General features: G+C 43.8%; 1 protein-coding gene across 3 annotated transcripts in view; it reads right to left on the bottom strand.

The window, feature by feature from the left end:
• The window catches only part of ATF7IP2 (activating transcription factor 7 interacting protein 2), an 89,799-nt gene extending 76,912 nt beyond the window's left edge, over window positions 1-12,887 (bottom strand). For 2 of the 3 annotated variants that reach the window (XM_075899287.1, XM_075899291.1), the window contains exon 1: window positions 12,750-12,887. The gene's annotated coding sequence lies outside the window, so the exon portion shown is untranslated. Of the gene's footprint in view, window positions 1-12,248; window positions 12,452-12,749 lie in introns of those variants that run through there. The other variant, XM_075899288.1, reaches the window with a different exon arrangement.
• Between the last annotated feature and the right edge of the window lie 1,793 nt (window positions 12,888-14,680).

Genomic DNA, 14,680 nt, shown 5'->3' with positions numbered 1-14,680 from the left:
CCCCGCAGCAGGAAGGCAGCACTGGTGCTCCAATCTCGGGGGGGGGGGGGAGAGAAGAAAGGAAGGGGCGGGACACAGGTCTGGAGCACCAGTGCAGGCTGCACATTACAAATGAGGACAAGCACTGAGCCTGCAAGATGTAGTGGTCCAAAGACCGCTCTGAGAACCACTGCTATAGATGATGGCATTCAATGCCACAGATTAGAGCAACCACAGGAGTCATTTTCATTTTATGAACAAAGCAATTAATTTCTTATATTTCTTCACTAGTTTGCTTTTTCTTTGCACACAAACATAAAAACCTATAACACAACTACTTTCCTCTTACGATTGGAAAGGAAAAAGATTGCTATTTAAGTATTTAAAAAATACACCTTGCTGTAATAAGCCACTCAACCTATAATGGTAGTTTCACGTTAAACCCAGATTTAAAATCAACGACATAATTTATAGTTTCTAAAATGCTTACTTTTATTCTGAAAACAAAGCTTTTAAAAATTGATCCTAAGTGACGACCCATTTCTTCTATGAGTATGTTAGAATAAAGTTCTAGAGCAGCTACAAAATATAGCAGTCTCCATGTTAAAAGAAATAATCAATTTCCCTGTCCTATGCAACCAATAAGGCAATAGATTCCTCCAAAACCAGAAATACCCATACAAATACCTATAGCCCATCAGATGACATTCCTGTGGAACGCCACCATTCACTTCACTTCTTTTATGTCAATGAAAACATACTAACGAAGTCTGCTAAAAATTAACAATTAGTAACTTAGCTCACAGGCAAAGGTTCTCTCATTCTGGTAATTCTAACAAGCTAATATTTTTCTTCTTCTTAGCATGACTATAGTGCATTATAGAGCCTGTCTCATAGGCAATCTACAAGGCCTTCACATTGGGATTATAGACCAACAGTCTCAGCTTTATCACTTTAAAATCTGCAGGGGGGAAAAACAAAAACAAAAAAAATCCCACTGAATGGGTTTAAAATTTGCCAAATTTAAACACAAAAAGAGTGATGATATCAGGACTCTTTGGCAACTTTCAGTGGGCAGTATTAGGAATAAGGCTTTAATTTAATAAAAAAAGTCCTAAGTTTTAAAATATAAAATGTAGTAATGGCAATTATGAGGATGAAACAGAATGGAAGATTCCACCTATAAAGATCATAGGGGTCCACTGCAAGTGATGTAATAATTCTACTCTCTGTGATATAATGGTAAATTCTACTACTGTTTGGCATGATTCAGTAAAGTCCCACAGACATTGTATGATTAGAAACCAATGAAATTTCTAGACAAGTAGCTTGGGTTCATCTAAGGGTCAACTGAGAAACTCCACAGAAATGCATTGAACACAGAGGTAAATGGGTCTTCCATCACATGAGAAAGGACATAGGACCCATGTGACTAGGCAATGACATCATCATTCAGCTAGAAATTGGCTGTTAGGAAATATGACCTCAGAGCAGACTACTGAAAGCTGATTGAGCTGGATGGCCAAATTGTGTATGAAGGGCTATGACTGGCCAAATAAAGCTTTGTACAGTTCTGTAGTGACAGGCACCAGCAAGAGAGCAAAACACTGCCAAACATCTGTAAGAAAAAACCTATTGAAGAAAAGCAACCTTAGAAGCTGCTCTGAAACCCTGCAAGGAAGAGCTACCTGAAGACTTGCTACTGTCACAGCAGCAGCCCACATCCAGGCTGGGGACTACATAGCTACGGGGTGATGAATAGGGACGTTAAATATGGGGTAATTGAACTGTTGAGTAACCACATGAATTCTTATCGGCTACTTGACTATTCTATAGATCCTTAGTGCAAGAGTCCCCATATCAGAGGAAACAGCATGGGTACCAGGTGAGAGCCAGTCTGCGAGGGTAGCGAGTTTAAAAACCAGCTCCCCACACAGGCCAGATACCCACCTCACACTGCTGCCTCTGATATAGTAGAAACACCCTGGCTACGTCTAGACTACATCCCTTTTTCGGATTTAAATCCCCCGTGCTTCATTAGCATAAAAATGGCTGCCGCTTTTTTTGGCATGGAGCTTTGTTGGAGAAAAGCGCCAGTCTAGACACTGATCTTTTGAAAAATAAAGCCTTTTCCGAAAGATCCCTTATCCCTCTTGAAATAAGGGATAACGGATCTTTCGGAAAAGGCTTTATTTTCAGTATTGGGTTAGAGTGGGGGGGAAGGGGGCAGAAGCACCTTATATTCAAAGTCTTCGTGGATGCAGAATAAGACAGCCAACACGGATAAATTAAATTAAATAAATTAATGGAGATTGCCTATCTCCTAGAACTGGAAGGGACCTTGAAAGGTCATCAAGTCCAGTCCCCTGCCTTCACAGCAGGACCAAGTACCATCCTGGGTTTAGCAGGCCAATGCTCAAATCACTGAGATTCCTGTCATATTTAAATTCCAGGGCAAAAAAAAAGAATCAGCATCTACCTGGTTTACATTGTGTTTCTTTAAAGAAAATTCAAAGGCTATTGTTTTCCAGGCTGAAGCAATTATTCTGAGATAGAAGTTTCTCCCTTTTTGTTTTTGAACCTCTCATATTTGCAGTCTGGGTCAGCCCTGAATTTTTAGAATTATAAAAACAGCCATCTTCACAAGTTTAACAAAAAAAAAAAAAAAAAAAAAAAAAAGGAAACTATACCAAAGAGCAACAAGCTGGAGTGAAACGGGTACTTCAAGTTGTGTTAATTTACTTCTCAGTTCAGTTTAATAAAAAATAAAATAAATAAAAAAAATTAAAAAAAACCACACACCCTCACAGGACATAATAGGGCAGTAGTGTTAAATTTAAAATACATAGACTCATAGAGCTGGAAGAAACTTCAGAAGGTCATCAAGTCCAGCCCCCTGCTCTAGGCAGGGTCAATCCCAACTAAATCAACCCAGTCAGGGCTTTGTCAAGCCAAGACTTAAACACCTCTAGGGATGGAGACTCCACTACTTCCCTAGGTAACCCATTACAGTGCTTCACCACTCTCCTAGTGAAATAGTTTTTCCTAATATCCAACCTGGACCTCTCCCACATGGTGGGATGCTTACATGGTGGGGATGCTTCTTTTTTTTTTTTTTTTTTTTTGGTGTGAGAGTATTACTGTATTTTTTAAAGGGTGTCTGAAGATTTATGGCTGGCTATGAATTTAAGTGACTAGAGCACTGTTTCCCAAGCTGAAAAGGGTTCCGTGGCCAAATAAAATTGGGAAACACTGGACTAGAGACTTTATTATTGGTTTTGGTCCAAAATGTCCTGTCAATGTTATTTTTATCATTACATTTTGTGTACTGCAGTGTTTCACAAATAGTGCTCTGCAGAACTCTGGGGTTCTGCGGAATGAAAGTAAGGGTTCCATGAGAACCCTAACACTTCTCCTCCTCCTCCTCCTCCCCCCCTCCGCTGAACCAGCCTTAGGGGCAGGCAAGCCGGGCGGTCACCCAGGGCCACCATTTCCAAGGGGCCACCAGCCGCCGCAGTCTTAGGGGCAGGCCAGCGTGGTTTTTTTGCTTGACAGTTTTTCCTCCCTTCTTCCCCTACTCCCGGCATTTTTTCGTTTGTTTGTTTTTACTTGACAGTTTTTTTACTTGTTTTTTGGTCAACCAGTTTCCTCCAGCAGTTTTTTCAGAGGGGTTCCACAGCCAAATAAAATTGGGAAACACTGGTGTACTATATCTATCTATCTTTCTACATATAGATATATAAAAAGAAATATATAACACATGGCTCTTTGCACTCTATCCACCACTATTTTGGCTCTTTGTCTCTAACTGGTCTGCCACCCCGGTCTTGATTATAAACATGATCCTGAAACAGACACCATGGGTGCTATTATTACTGAGCAAATAGCTGCCTAAACTATGTACCCATTTACAACATTACGAGTTTGATACTCTTGACACACAGTATATACTGCAAATGAAAGTGTAAGTGGATAAAATTGTAAAATTTGCAAATTGAAAATGAATATAGGAATTGAAAAGCTTATTGAATTGTCAAGAGGATGGAGAATTTCTGATCTTCTAATCTGGTTTCTTCAATCCTCTCTATTCAAAAATCATGAAGTCTCTAACACCAGCAGTGGGAGACATGTTTAAAATAGGGCTTTTAAAATGCTATTCTAGGGGTCTAGTTGTCAATAATCCATGACTAGAACTACACAAAAAATAGCACTGTCATTGGCTTAGGAGCCAAGCTTATGTGCTGTCTACGAGCTATGTTTTAAATAAATAAAATACGTGACTTGAGTCTCAACCTAAAAGCCTTATTATTTCCCCAGGTATTAGGAATTTAAAATTTAACTTCATCACGTTTGCAGCTATTTCTTTATGCTCTCAAGGAATCAGGAGTCCCTAGGAACATAAAGCCACAAATATGTTGTTCTGTAAATATAGTTAGCCAATATCCTGTAATTCCTAGACCATCTTATACTCATTATTCAAGACTGAACTGAATCCAAATGACCACACACACACTCCCCCACCCTTGCTTCCTCTGATACAGAGGAAGCAAGGGGGAAGGTGGAGAGGCAGGAGCCAGTACCCATGGGGAGCCAGCTATTAAGGTGGCTCTCCACACATGCCAGTTCTACAGAGCCTTGCCCCCTAGCTGCCTCCCACATAAGAGGCTCCCTCTATCAGAGGCAGCAGCACAGGGGAGGAGGGATGGCAGAATGCTCAGGTCCACTGCATACAGAGGCTGCTCCGTGGGATGCTGATTCTGCCTCTGTCCACAGGGAGCTCAGGCTCCCCATGGACAGGAGCTGCTGCTGTGGAGCAACTGCTGCTCACAGCAGGCCAGGGCTCACTGTAGAGAGAGGCTTCTCCATGAGATGCCAGCTCCCCCCACAAACCATTTCCTGCTTGCCACCCCACCCTGCTTCCTCTAACACAGGCAGCAATGTGGGGTAGCAAGCGGCTCTGCGGGAGTGGGGCTGGGAACACACTGGCTGCTGACCCCACCACTGGGGACATCAAATAATCACATAACTGATAATAATTGTGTAATCTCACCAAATCTTAAACTAAAAGCACTCATACCCCCTCCCCCAGACTCTGCAACCCAATCACCTGCCCCAGGTCACCACCCAAATGCTCTGCACCCTCCTCCCCACCACCTCAGGTCACAACTCTCTCCTTCACACACACATTCTCAGACCCCACTCCCTCTCCTGCACCCCAGTCTCCTAGGTTCTTTTTGCACATAACCTCTGCCCCAGACTTTGCACCCTCCCCATAGGAAAGTGCAGCCCTTCACCACTTACCAAAAATCTTGAAGTGGGCCCCTACATCAAAAATTACTCCCCATTCTTAATGCCATCAGACATCAGCTTCCTACTTACTCTCTGACCTTCACATCTCGTAGATGCAAAGTATCCTCATATAGCATTTTTTTCATTGTGCATATATCATGTGCCAGCTTTCAAATTATAAAATTTTCACATGCCTACTTTTGTTATCAACTTGGTCTTCAGGATTTGATGCCTCAAGATCTCAGCTTTAAATTTAGATTTAACATACTTGGACTTAGAGCTCCATCTGCACCTACTGTCCTCAACTTTTTGTTTAATTGAACTGTTTCTGGTGCAGTAAGATTTTACTTGAGTACCTAACAGCTGTAGAAACCTCCTCTTTTATACAGGCATTGTGTCTAACAGTAATGGTGCCTTACAAAGTAAAACACAAACTATCCCAATTCAAAAAATACAGAAATGTTATCTAGAGAGACAACAAATAGGTAAAAAACCTAAAGCAGAATTTTATCTGCATATTGCTAATATAGATATATAATTTGCACATAAATTCACTTGTCCTCTCATTTCTCTAATATTCAATAGAAAGTTCTGTGATGTCTTAAACTATTAACAGTTCACTATCTTCAGACTAGTCTTAAATGTTCTTGTATATTAAAATATAAAAAATACATTGTGCCACAATTGCCAAATTATTGAATTCTGATAAGAAGTAATCAAGCATATTTGTTTTCTAGAGTTTCCCAGTCAAAATACATTAAAAAGATTTTACTATACCATTCTCTGAACCAGCCCTGATATGGAACACACCAACAGTACTCAGATCTACATCACACAAAGAACTGAGACCTACCCTAATAGGCTGGTGTTAATGAAGCACAATACAGAGAACTGGCTAGCCAAAACTTAGTTCCTTATCAAATCTGTGTCAAGTAATACAATAAAAGCTCTGTTAACTGGTTTCTGGGATGCTGGATAACCAGAAAACTCAATTATCTGGCATGTCTGATATCTCCTCATATAAAACTTCAATCAAGTAACTGGGACTAGTATACTGTCCAGCATGTTATGCAATTGCATATTCTGCACTCTACTTTTATGCAAAAGTTGCTTACTTGTCTTCTGCCTCTAGAAATCAGGGATTTATTATTAAAAAAAATCCAAGGTGTTTCCTAGGGTCATTACACATTCAGCCCAATTTCCCTCATCTTTTATGTTTACAATAATAATTGAGGTTGATAATGGTGATCCTGAAGTGTCTTCTGAATCAAGAAATACTAAATAATGAAGCAGTATAGTTTTAGTGATCTGGGTGTATGCTATGTGCTGCCTGCATAGCTATATAGTTTCATAAAAACCTACTCTATAGAAAACTGTACATGCATACAACTAAGTGCTTCAAGAAACCAACCATTCCGCAGAACAGTATGTAGGACTGGTGAGCACCTAAAGGGTTGCCAGATAGTTTCGCAAAAAAGTACCGACCATGGCGGGGGGAAAAAATTTGGTTAGGCCAAAAAAAAAAAAAAAAAAAAAAAAAAAGAGAGTCATGGCACCTTTAAATCCACACGTTCTCCATGCCCCCACCAGATATGGCAGGGGAAGAATGTCCCAAGCAGCCTTCTGTCCAAGAAAAAAGAAGATACTGGACATTTTCTGTTTTTTTGAGTTTTTTGTTTTTAAACAAAAAAAGGACAGAAGGTCACTTTGGACATTCTTCCCCTGCCACATCTTGTTGGGGCGGAGGGGCAAGTACCGGACACCTGGCAACCCTAAGCACCTATATTCTATTTTATACTTTATTCATTTTATTGTGTTCTAATTCTTTGAAAATTGGTATTCAATTAGTGAAGTAAAACTCTCAGTTAACCAGAACCAGCACCTCCTAGTCCTCTAACATGATGGATAGCAGAGCTTTTATTGTATACAAGAATGCCCAGAAGGCTGCCTTTACCATTTCATAGAGGTTGGACATCTGTTTTTCCACCCAAGTTATGGAGAATACACCTGAGAACAATGGAAGTCTTTTTAGTATAGGGAACATAAGATTTTTAACACTGTTTTACACCAAACACACAGAACACTTAGGAGTGATCTATTCCTTGCATCCAACACTAAGAAAAATTTGAGCAACTATTCTGCAATGCTTTACAGAGAGGAGAAGTAGTGTATTTAGCAGATGATACTTCCTATGTCTCCTACGAAAGAGGGCAGGAAAGGCAAAGCTAGGAGCATCATTTATGCATCAACTCAGTTACAAGCTAGCAACTGCATCACAATCTAAAGCAGTGGTCCCCAACCATTTGAGGCTGCTGGATGCTGGGGGGCGTCGCTGTTCGCCTGCTGGGCACCAGAGGGTGGGGATACCTGCTCACCCGGGGGCAGGGCCCCCCCTCATAGCCGCGTGCCCGGGGGCAGGGTCCCCCCATGCGCCGCACGCCTGGGGCCGGCCCCCTCTCCAAGGGCCGCATGCCCGGGGCCGGCCACCCCTCCCTCCCAAGCACCGCGCACCCAGGGCACGGGCGGCCAATTCGCGGCGCTCACCGTGCGCCATGCCTGGCTCCGGCACCATGCATGCGCCACGTGCCCGGGGCCAGGCCAGCCCCGAGCACTTGGCGGGCGCACAGAAATGCCCCCACGGGCTCCATGGCACCCATGGGCACCGTGTTGGGGACCACTGATCTAAAGCATTTGCAAAGTAGGCAGTTTTCTAAAGTTAATGCATATTAACCACCCAAGTGGCTGCAATACTGTGTTAGGTGACAATAAGTTAACTGGTTACAACCCCTTCTGCAGTGGACCCCAACCTTTTTAAGCACAAGCCCACATTTTAAAGTTAGTGCAATCCAAAATCTACTTCAAACCCAAATTCCCTTGTCCTGCCTCCTTTCAAGCCTCCCCGCCTTGCTCACTCCATCTCCCTGAGCCTGCACAGCAAGCAGGAAGATCTACAAAGCGCTCCAAGTCAGAGGGCAGGAAAAGCATGGTAGTGGGTGCAAGGGCAGCTGCAATGCAGGCACTTGATAGTTTTCTGGTCAAACCAGTCAGGATGTCCTATCTGAGGCTCCGAGATCTACTGATAGACCCCCATCTACTTGTTGGTGACCACTACCCTAATGAAATGAGGTGCTCAACTCCCACTTAATTTCAATGGGGTTTGCATACCTAAATCCCATTTTGCTACTTTGAAAATCCCAGCCTAAAAAATTGCATGGCATTGTGCTGAAGACATTCTTCCACATTATTCTAGCTCGTGCCATTTTAATTCATGAAATGGTATAAACAGGTTATGTGTAGGCCAATCTGATGAAATTGTTTTAGTTTGCAATGTCTGTATGTATTATTAGCATAAAGTATATGATGTGATTTAGATGATTACGAAGAATTGATTTTGTTATAACAGTTTAGTAAGATTAGAATTGTTTAGTTCTGAGCTGTTCTGTAAGAAGTTTTGTTCTTGAAATCATTGAGCTGTTCTGTGTACATGAGGTATGTCTGTGTGGTATGTGAAGAGATAAGGTAACAGCACAAACAGGCCTGTTTATGTGGAGAGAGGAGAGAAGACAGAAGATGCCAGAAAAACGCTGATATAATTTCCAGTCTGAATTTATCTAGCTTCAACTTCCAGCTATTGGACTGTGATACAAAAATAGAAAATCTGAAAAGGATGAAGATGTTCTATGACTCATCTGCGGGTGCTATATTTTTTCTTGGCTTTCTCATATCAATTCAGCAAGTCATACATACTCTGATCTTAATAAAAATGTTCCTCCTTGAAGGGGAATAATCAGATAACATGGCTTTTATTTCCAGGTCTGCCCTTACCAGCTACTTACACTTGGAAGTCTATATTAGTGGCTTAACCTTATGTCTATGTTGGAATTATTAGTTTTTGAAATTGATATTAAGATGGGAAACCACTGACTACTAATTTAACCATAAATTCCTTTGTTAAAATCCAAAGATACTTACGCAATTTGATCTAACCATGCCTCAAAAGCCTAAATAAAATTTACTACATCCAAACAATAACAAAACCTTTGAGAATTTGGCCTAAGCTCAAAGTTACTTAGATCCATATTGGTTGGCTTTGACACTGTCAGATAGGTATTAAAAGTACATTGCTATTAGTGATGTTAACTATTGTTTATTTGTGTAACGTGTAACTGCTGGAAATTCTAGAGGTTATACATTTGTACATGGGGAGAGGGGCAGGCATGACCACAGGCTCCCCCCATACAGCTGGCTCTGATAAAGAGAACAATATGGGAGCCAATACGCACAGGGAGCCAGCTTGAAAGCCATCTTCTGCATGTTTCCCCTCACCTTCCACACTGCTGCAACTCTATCAGAGGCAACAGTGTGTGGGTGTAAGGACAGGCAGCTCCACCGTAGCCTGTACCCCTAGAGACCTGGCTTTTAAACTGGCTTATCCTGCATGTTGGCTCCTGCCTACCCTCCTCCCCACACCCCCACGCTGCTGCCTCTGACACAGAAGCAGCAAGGGGAGGGGAATTGCATGTAGTTGATACCTTTTACCAATAAAAATAGCCTTATTGGTTTCTTGTGTAATTGACACTCACTAACATCCCTAATTTTTATATTCAAACAAACGGTCGCATTGGTAATTACTGGCATCAGATATAAACCTGTGAGACAATCAACACTTATTTCCCATCTTAATCCAGTTAAGAGTTACAACTGCCTGTCTTCACAAGGCCTTTCCTCCCGCCAGCCTTCTTGCTAAGCAACAGAACAGAAGGCTTATGCTTGTTTCCTTTAAGACATTTTATTTGCTTTGTTACTGCAGCTCCTTATTTCACCAGTTATTTGTATTGTGGGAAGGATATATTGTTCAAAAAGTAAGTAATACTTATTATTCTCTCGGCTCTCTTACTCATTGATTGGAGTTTTTTCCTTATAAGCCACAAACAATAAAGAGATATTAAACCAAATTTAAGTTAATTTTAATTCCTTTCATTGCATAACTATCTCTACATTCAGTTTCTCTATTGTTTCGATATTATTATTCCATATCCTACTAATATTTGAAGAGTGTGTAAAGTACAGAGATCAGGGAGATTAAAGGCACGACAGGAATGTAAAATATTCTTAATAGTGGAAACCAACGTATACTTGTTTTTATAGAATATCTGATGTGTAATTACATGCCAAGTATTTAAACATTGCACATGCTCTTATGGAATAGATTTTCATAAGATGTTTTGTTATCTAATACTCCAAATAGTAGTCTAAAGTGCTACATCAGCTGCTCAACCCCTACGGTCAATTTTAGTAATTTGAAAACCACAGTTTTAATTTCCGAAGATCCTCACTCTGTGGAAATCCTACACATGCATATTAGGGATGTAAAAGACTAGTCAACTATGCTTATCAGATAGTCGACAGAATAGTCCACTAGTCGCTTCCCCCTCTCCTTGCTGCGGAAGTGCCTGTCAACTACTTGACTAGTAAATTACTCATTAGTTAATATCCTTAGCTTGTAGGAACTGATGCGTTACAAGTCCTCCCATTCCCATTCTTACATTACACGCCAAAAACAAAAAACAAAAAAAAACCCCAATTTGCACAAATGGAAGTCAGCCACGGGAAAAAAAATTCCCTGCTTTAAGTTACTTTACTATAAGTCCAAGTTTTTTGGAATGTATCTTGGACTTGAAGTGAGGACAGCCTGTATTAAACTGTAAGCTACATTTCATAAAAGTATGCTCTATACTAAGTGCGCTGTAGTCACAAGGTGCTAGACAGTGGCGCTATTTTGGGATACTTTTGGTATCCCAAAATAGCTATTCCATGTCTTTTAAAGAAGCCCGTTACTTTGAAATAGCTTTCAAAATAATGAGTTCGCTACTCCGATGTCCATGTAAACCTCATTCAACAAGGATTATGGGATGTTTCAGAATGTTGAAAGCTGGTTCCCTGCGCATATCGACTCCAGCCTGTTCCCCTCATCTACTGCACTGCTACCTCTCTATTGGGAGAAGGGGGTGGATGCAGTTCTTGTGGGGAGCCTGCTTAAAGCCAGATCCTCAAGGGCACCAGCTTCTGCTACCTCTTCCCTTGCTGCCTCTGAGGCAGGCTTATCAGTTAATCATGTAGTCGACGTGGTTAATCATCACATTGACATCTCTAGCTCACATGTATATTTTCTTTTATTAAGCAATAGTTCAATTATCTGAAGTTATCTTTCTGTTTTGTAAAAAGTGATTAAATTTGTGATTGCCTATAGCAATAATCGTGTTTAGCCGCCTGCCCCCTCTCTCCTCCCGCTCCATGGCAACAGTGCTGAGGTCAGACGGGAGCCGGTACACATGGGGAGCCGGCTTAAAAGCCAACTGTTTGCATGCAATGCCTCCCAGGGAGCGGACTGCTATCCCACATGTAATCACTGAAAAATTTCAGCAATTAAACAGTTACTTAAATGCATTTTAACATCCCTACGTCAAATCCCACATATACACTGTTGGTCCTTACAAAAAGAGGAACAAAATAAAAGGTTATAAGAGTTTATCTAAAAAGAAAAACACCATCCCATATCAATTTTTATTTTTTGACTTTTATGGCATCATTGCTTCACTAGCTCTATAATCTTCACAATATCTGTCTGGCTATATAGCACTTGAGGTCTAGTCTACTCATCCAATTTTATTGGCATATCTCATTCAGTTAGAAATGGAATAATTATACTATACCGCAAAGCCTATTATAGGTAACTTAACCTACATTTATTCCGGTTCTGATATTCCAGTATGAAGAGTCTTCATAACAATGTGTCCACAGTGGAAAGGGTTTTACTGTTTTAATTATGCATGTTCAGCTTGTTAGTATAGACAATCACTTGATTTTGAATCTTAAATAAATACAAGCAAAATCCCCTTCCTGCTTTCCCTCCCTTTCCCGAAGGCAAATAAAGTTCAGGCCTTCACACCTTTTTAAAACAGTTAAGTCCTGTCTTTTACCTCCTTCACAGTGCCTTCAAATAACCATGCGCCATTTCAGCCTCGCAATTTCCAGTGGGGATGATTTGCAGTGTAGGACAGGGCTCCAGTTGCACCCAGGGCAGGAGGGAACACAGGGAACCAGTGGGCACGCTGCAGCCGGTGCCTCCGGCCACGAGGCTCCCCCTACTCACACGTAAGAAGCATGGCGGGATGGGCGCCTCCTTGAGACGTCCCCATGCCCAGGCACCCACTCCCCTGGGGAAGGGCTTCGGAGCGAGACGGTAACATGGCCTCTGAGGCCTTGGCGGCCGGGCCGCGGGCAGGGGAAGGGGGCTTCACACGCCCGAGAAGGTTTAAGCTCCGTCCGGCCACCGAGGCCCCCTGCGTGACTCACGCTGGGAAAACCAAGGAAGCAGCCTGAACCGGCCGCTCGCCGGAGCTGGGGAGGACCTCGGTAGCTCCCCCACCTCGGAGCAGGGGCGGGCCTTGCGCTGCAGACAGCGTGGTCAGCTCACTCACCGGGCGAGGGGCGGCGACGAGCCGTTGGCTGCTCCGGAATCGCCGCGCAGCCCTGCACCAGCTCGTTTCAACACTTGACCGCCCCGTAGCGCGCGATCACACGGAAGGGCAGGATCACTGAGACCGGGCACGTCAGGGAGCGCCGCCGGCCAATCAGGGCCTAGCGACCGCCTGGAGCGAACTTAGCACCTGCGAGCCTGCGCCAAGCTCGCCCCGCTCGAGCGGCGGCCGGCGTTCCCGGAGGGTAGGGGAAGGTGAGTTTTATAGGCACGTTGCTCTCCAGGGGAGACAAAGGGCGGGAAACCCTGCGTCTTTGCTGCGGAGAGCGGCTAGGGGGCTGCCTCATACGGCGCACCCCCCGGTTCAAGTTTTCCTCTGTGCTGAAGGGCTGTGATGTTGCTGTGTCTCGTCAACGTCTCAGCCGCGTATCCGCTCCGCCGGTAGTCTGCACCCACTGAAGGGGCGGGGAGGCCGAGTCCTCCTGCAGTGCGCAGCGTTTTACCCGGCATATGAGCAAAGCAAGGTGGATGAGGCAATAGCCATTATTGAAGTGGACCTGGAGAGAAGCTTTCCTTGTTCTCCCCTGTCGTTCCTCAGACCTGAGCAGGAGCTATGGGTGGCTCCAAAGCTTCTCTTTCACCAGCACGAGTTCAATAAGTATGGTGACCATATTTGCGGAGCCAAACTTAGGGACAGCTTAGCCACGCCTCCTCCCTTAGCCACGCCACTCCATTAGCCACACTCCCTACCACAAGAAGTCCCACCCCTGGAGGTAGTATTCCCCGGGGTGAAGATGGACACGTGATCAGAAGTATAGGGTGTTGTGTGACCCCTCTAAGAACTTCTCCCACCATCGTCCTATCAATAGGGATGGGTTTGCAACCCACATCACCTCCACCCCCCCCCCCACACCATGCAACTAGCTTGCAATTGCATTAACCCAATGTGCATTGCATTAACTGGAGGGGAGAGACTGGGGGAAGTGTCCCCAGAGTCTAAGATTTTCCTCCAATGAGCAGAGTGAATTTTGTCTTATGCACCGGGACTGAGTTCGTGTGCACTTGTTCATATGTGGGCCACTGTGGCACCATGTTGTTAATACCTATCTTATAAACCTCTCCCTTTTCTCTCTATTGCCATGTCTCCCACCCTCCCCTTCTGCTCCCCTGGTGCCTGCTACTGCCCCCCCCTCCACCGCTTATCCTCCTCTCCTGCTCTTCTCACTCCCCCTAGTCCTTTGGGGTCCTCCTTGACCCCTGCACCAGCCCTTCATTCCCCCCTGTGTTCACTCCTCCTGTGTCTGCCCTTCTGCTTCATCCACACAATCCTGTGGCAGCTGCACACCTTCCTGGTGCCTCCCCCTTCTCTCACTGCCCCTGACCTTCTTGCCCTCTTTCTCCCTGGTTCCCACCCCCTCACCACCCTCTGCCCCAGTTCCCCTCATGAACCTCTGCCTTCACACATGACTTGCTCCATCCCCTGCCATCCTCATGCTCACCCCCCCTTTCAACCCCTCTTCTGGCACCCACTCCTTCTGTCTTCTCTTCCTCCCTCTTGCCCCTATTGTCCCTCCCCTTTCCTCTCCAAGCATCACCCTGTTCCCTCCCTTCTCTCATCCCCACTGACACCTTCCCTACTCCCCTCCCCCCCGCCCTTTTCCTCATTGTCTCCTCTTGAACAGTACAGGAAATCATCAAGTGATCCATCCTCTGTTGCCCATTCCCAGCCCTGACAGACAGAGTCTAGGGACACCATCCTTGCCTAGCCTGGCTAATAGCCATTGATAAAACTCTCCTTCATGAATTTATCTAGTTCTTTTTTTGAACCCTGTTAAAGTCTTGCCCTTCACAACATCCTCTGGCACAGGATTCCGCAGGTTGACTGTGCATTGTGTGAAGAAAAACTTTGTTTTATTTGTTTTAAACCTGTTA

Source organism: Pelodiscus sinensis, chromosome 16, assembly GCF_049634645.1.
Source record: "Pelodiscus sinensis isolate JC-2024 chromosome 16, ASM4963464v1, whole genome shotgun sequence".
Lineage (NCBI taxonomy): Eukaryota > Metazoa > Chordata > Testudines > Trionychidae > Pelodiscus > Pelodiscus sinensis.
The sequence above is the reverse complement of the archived record's forward strand: the minus strand, read 5'-3'. Positions and strand labels throughout refer to the sequence as shown.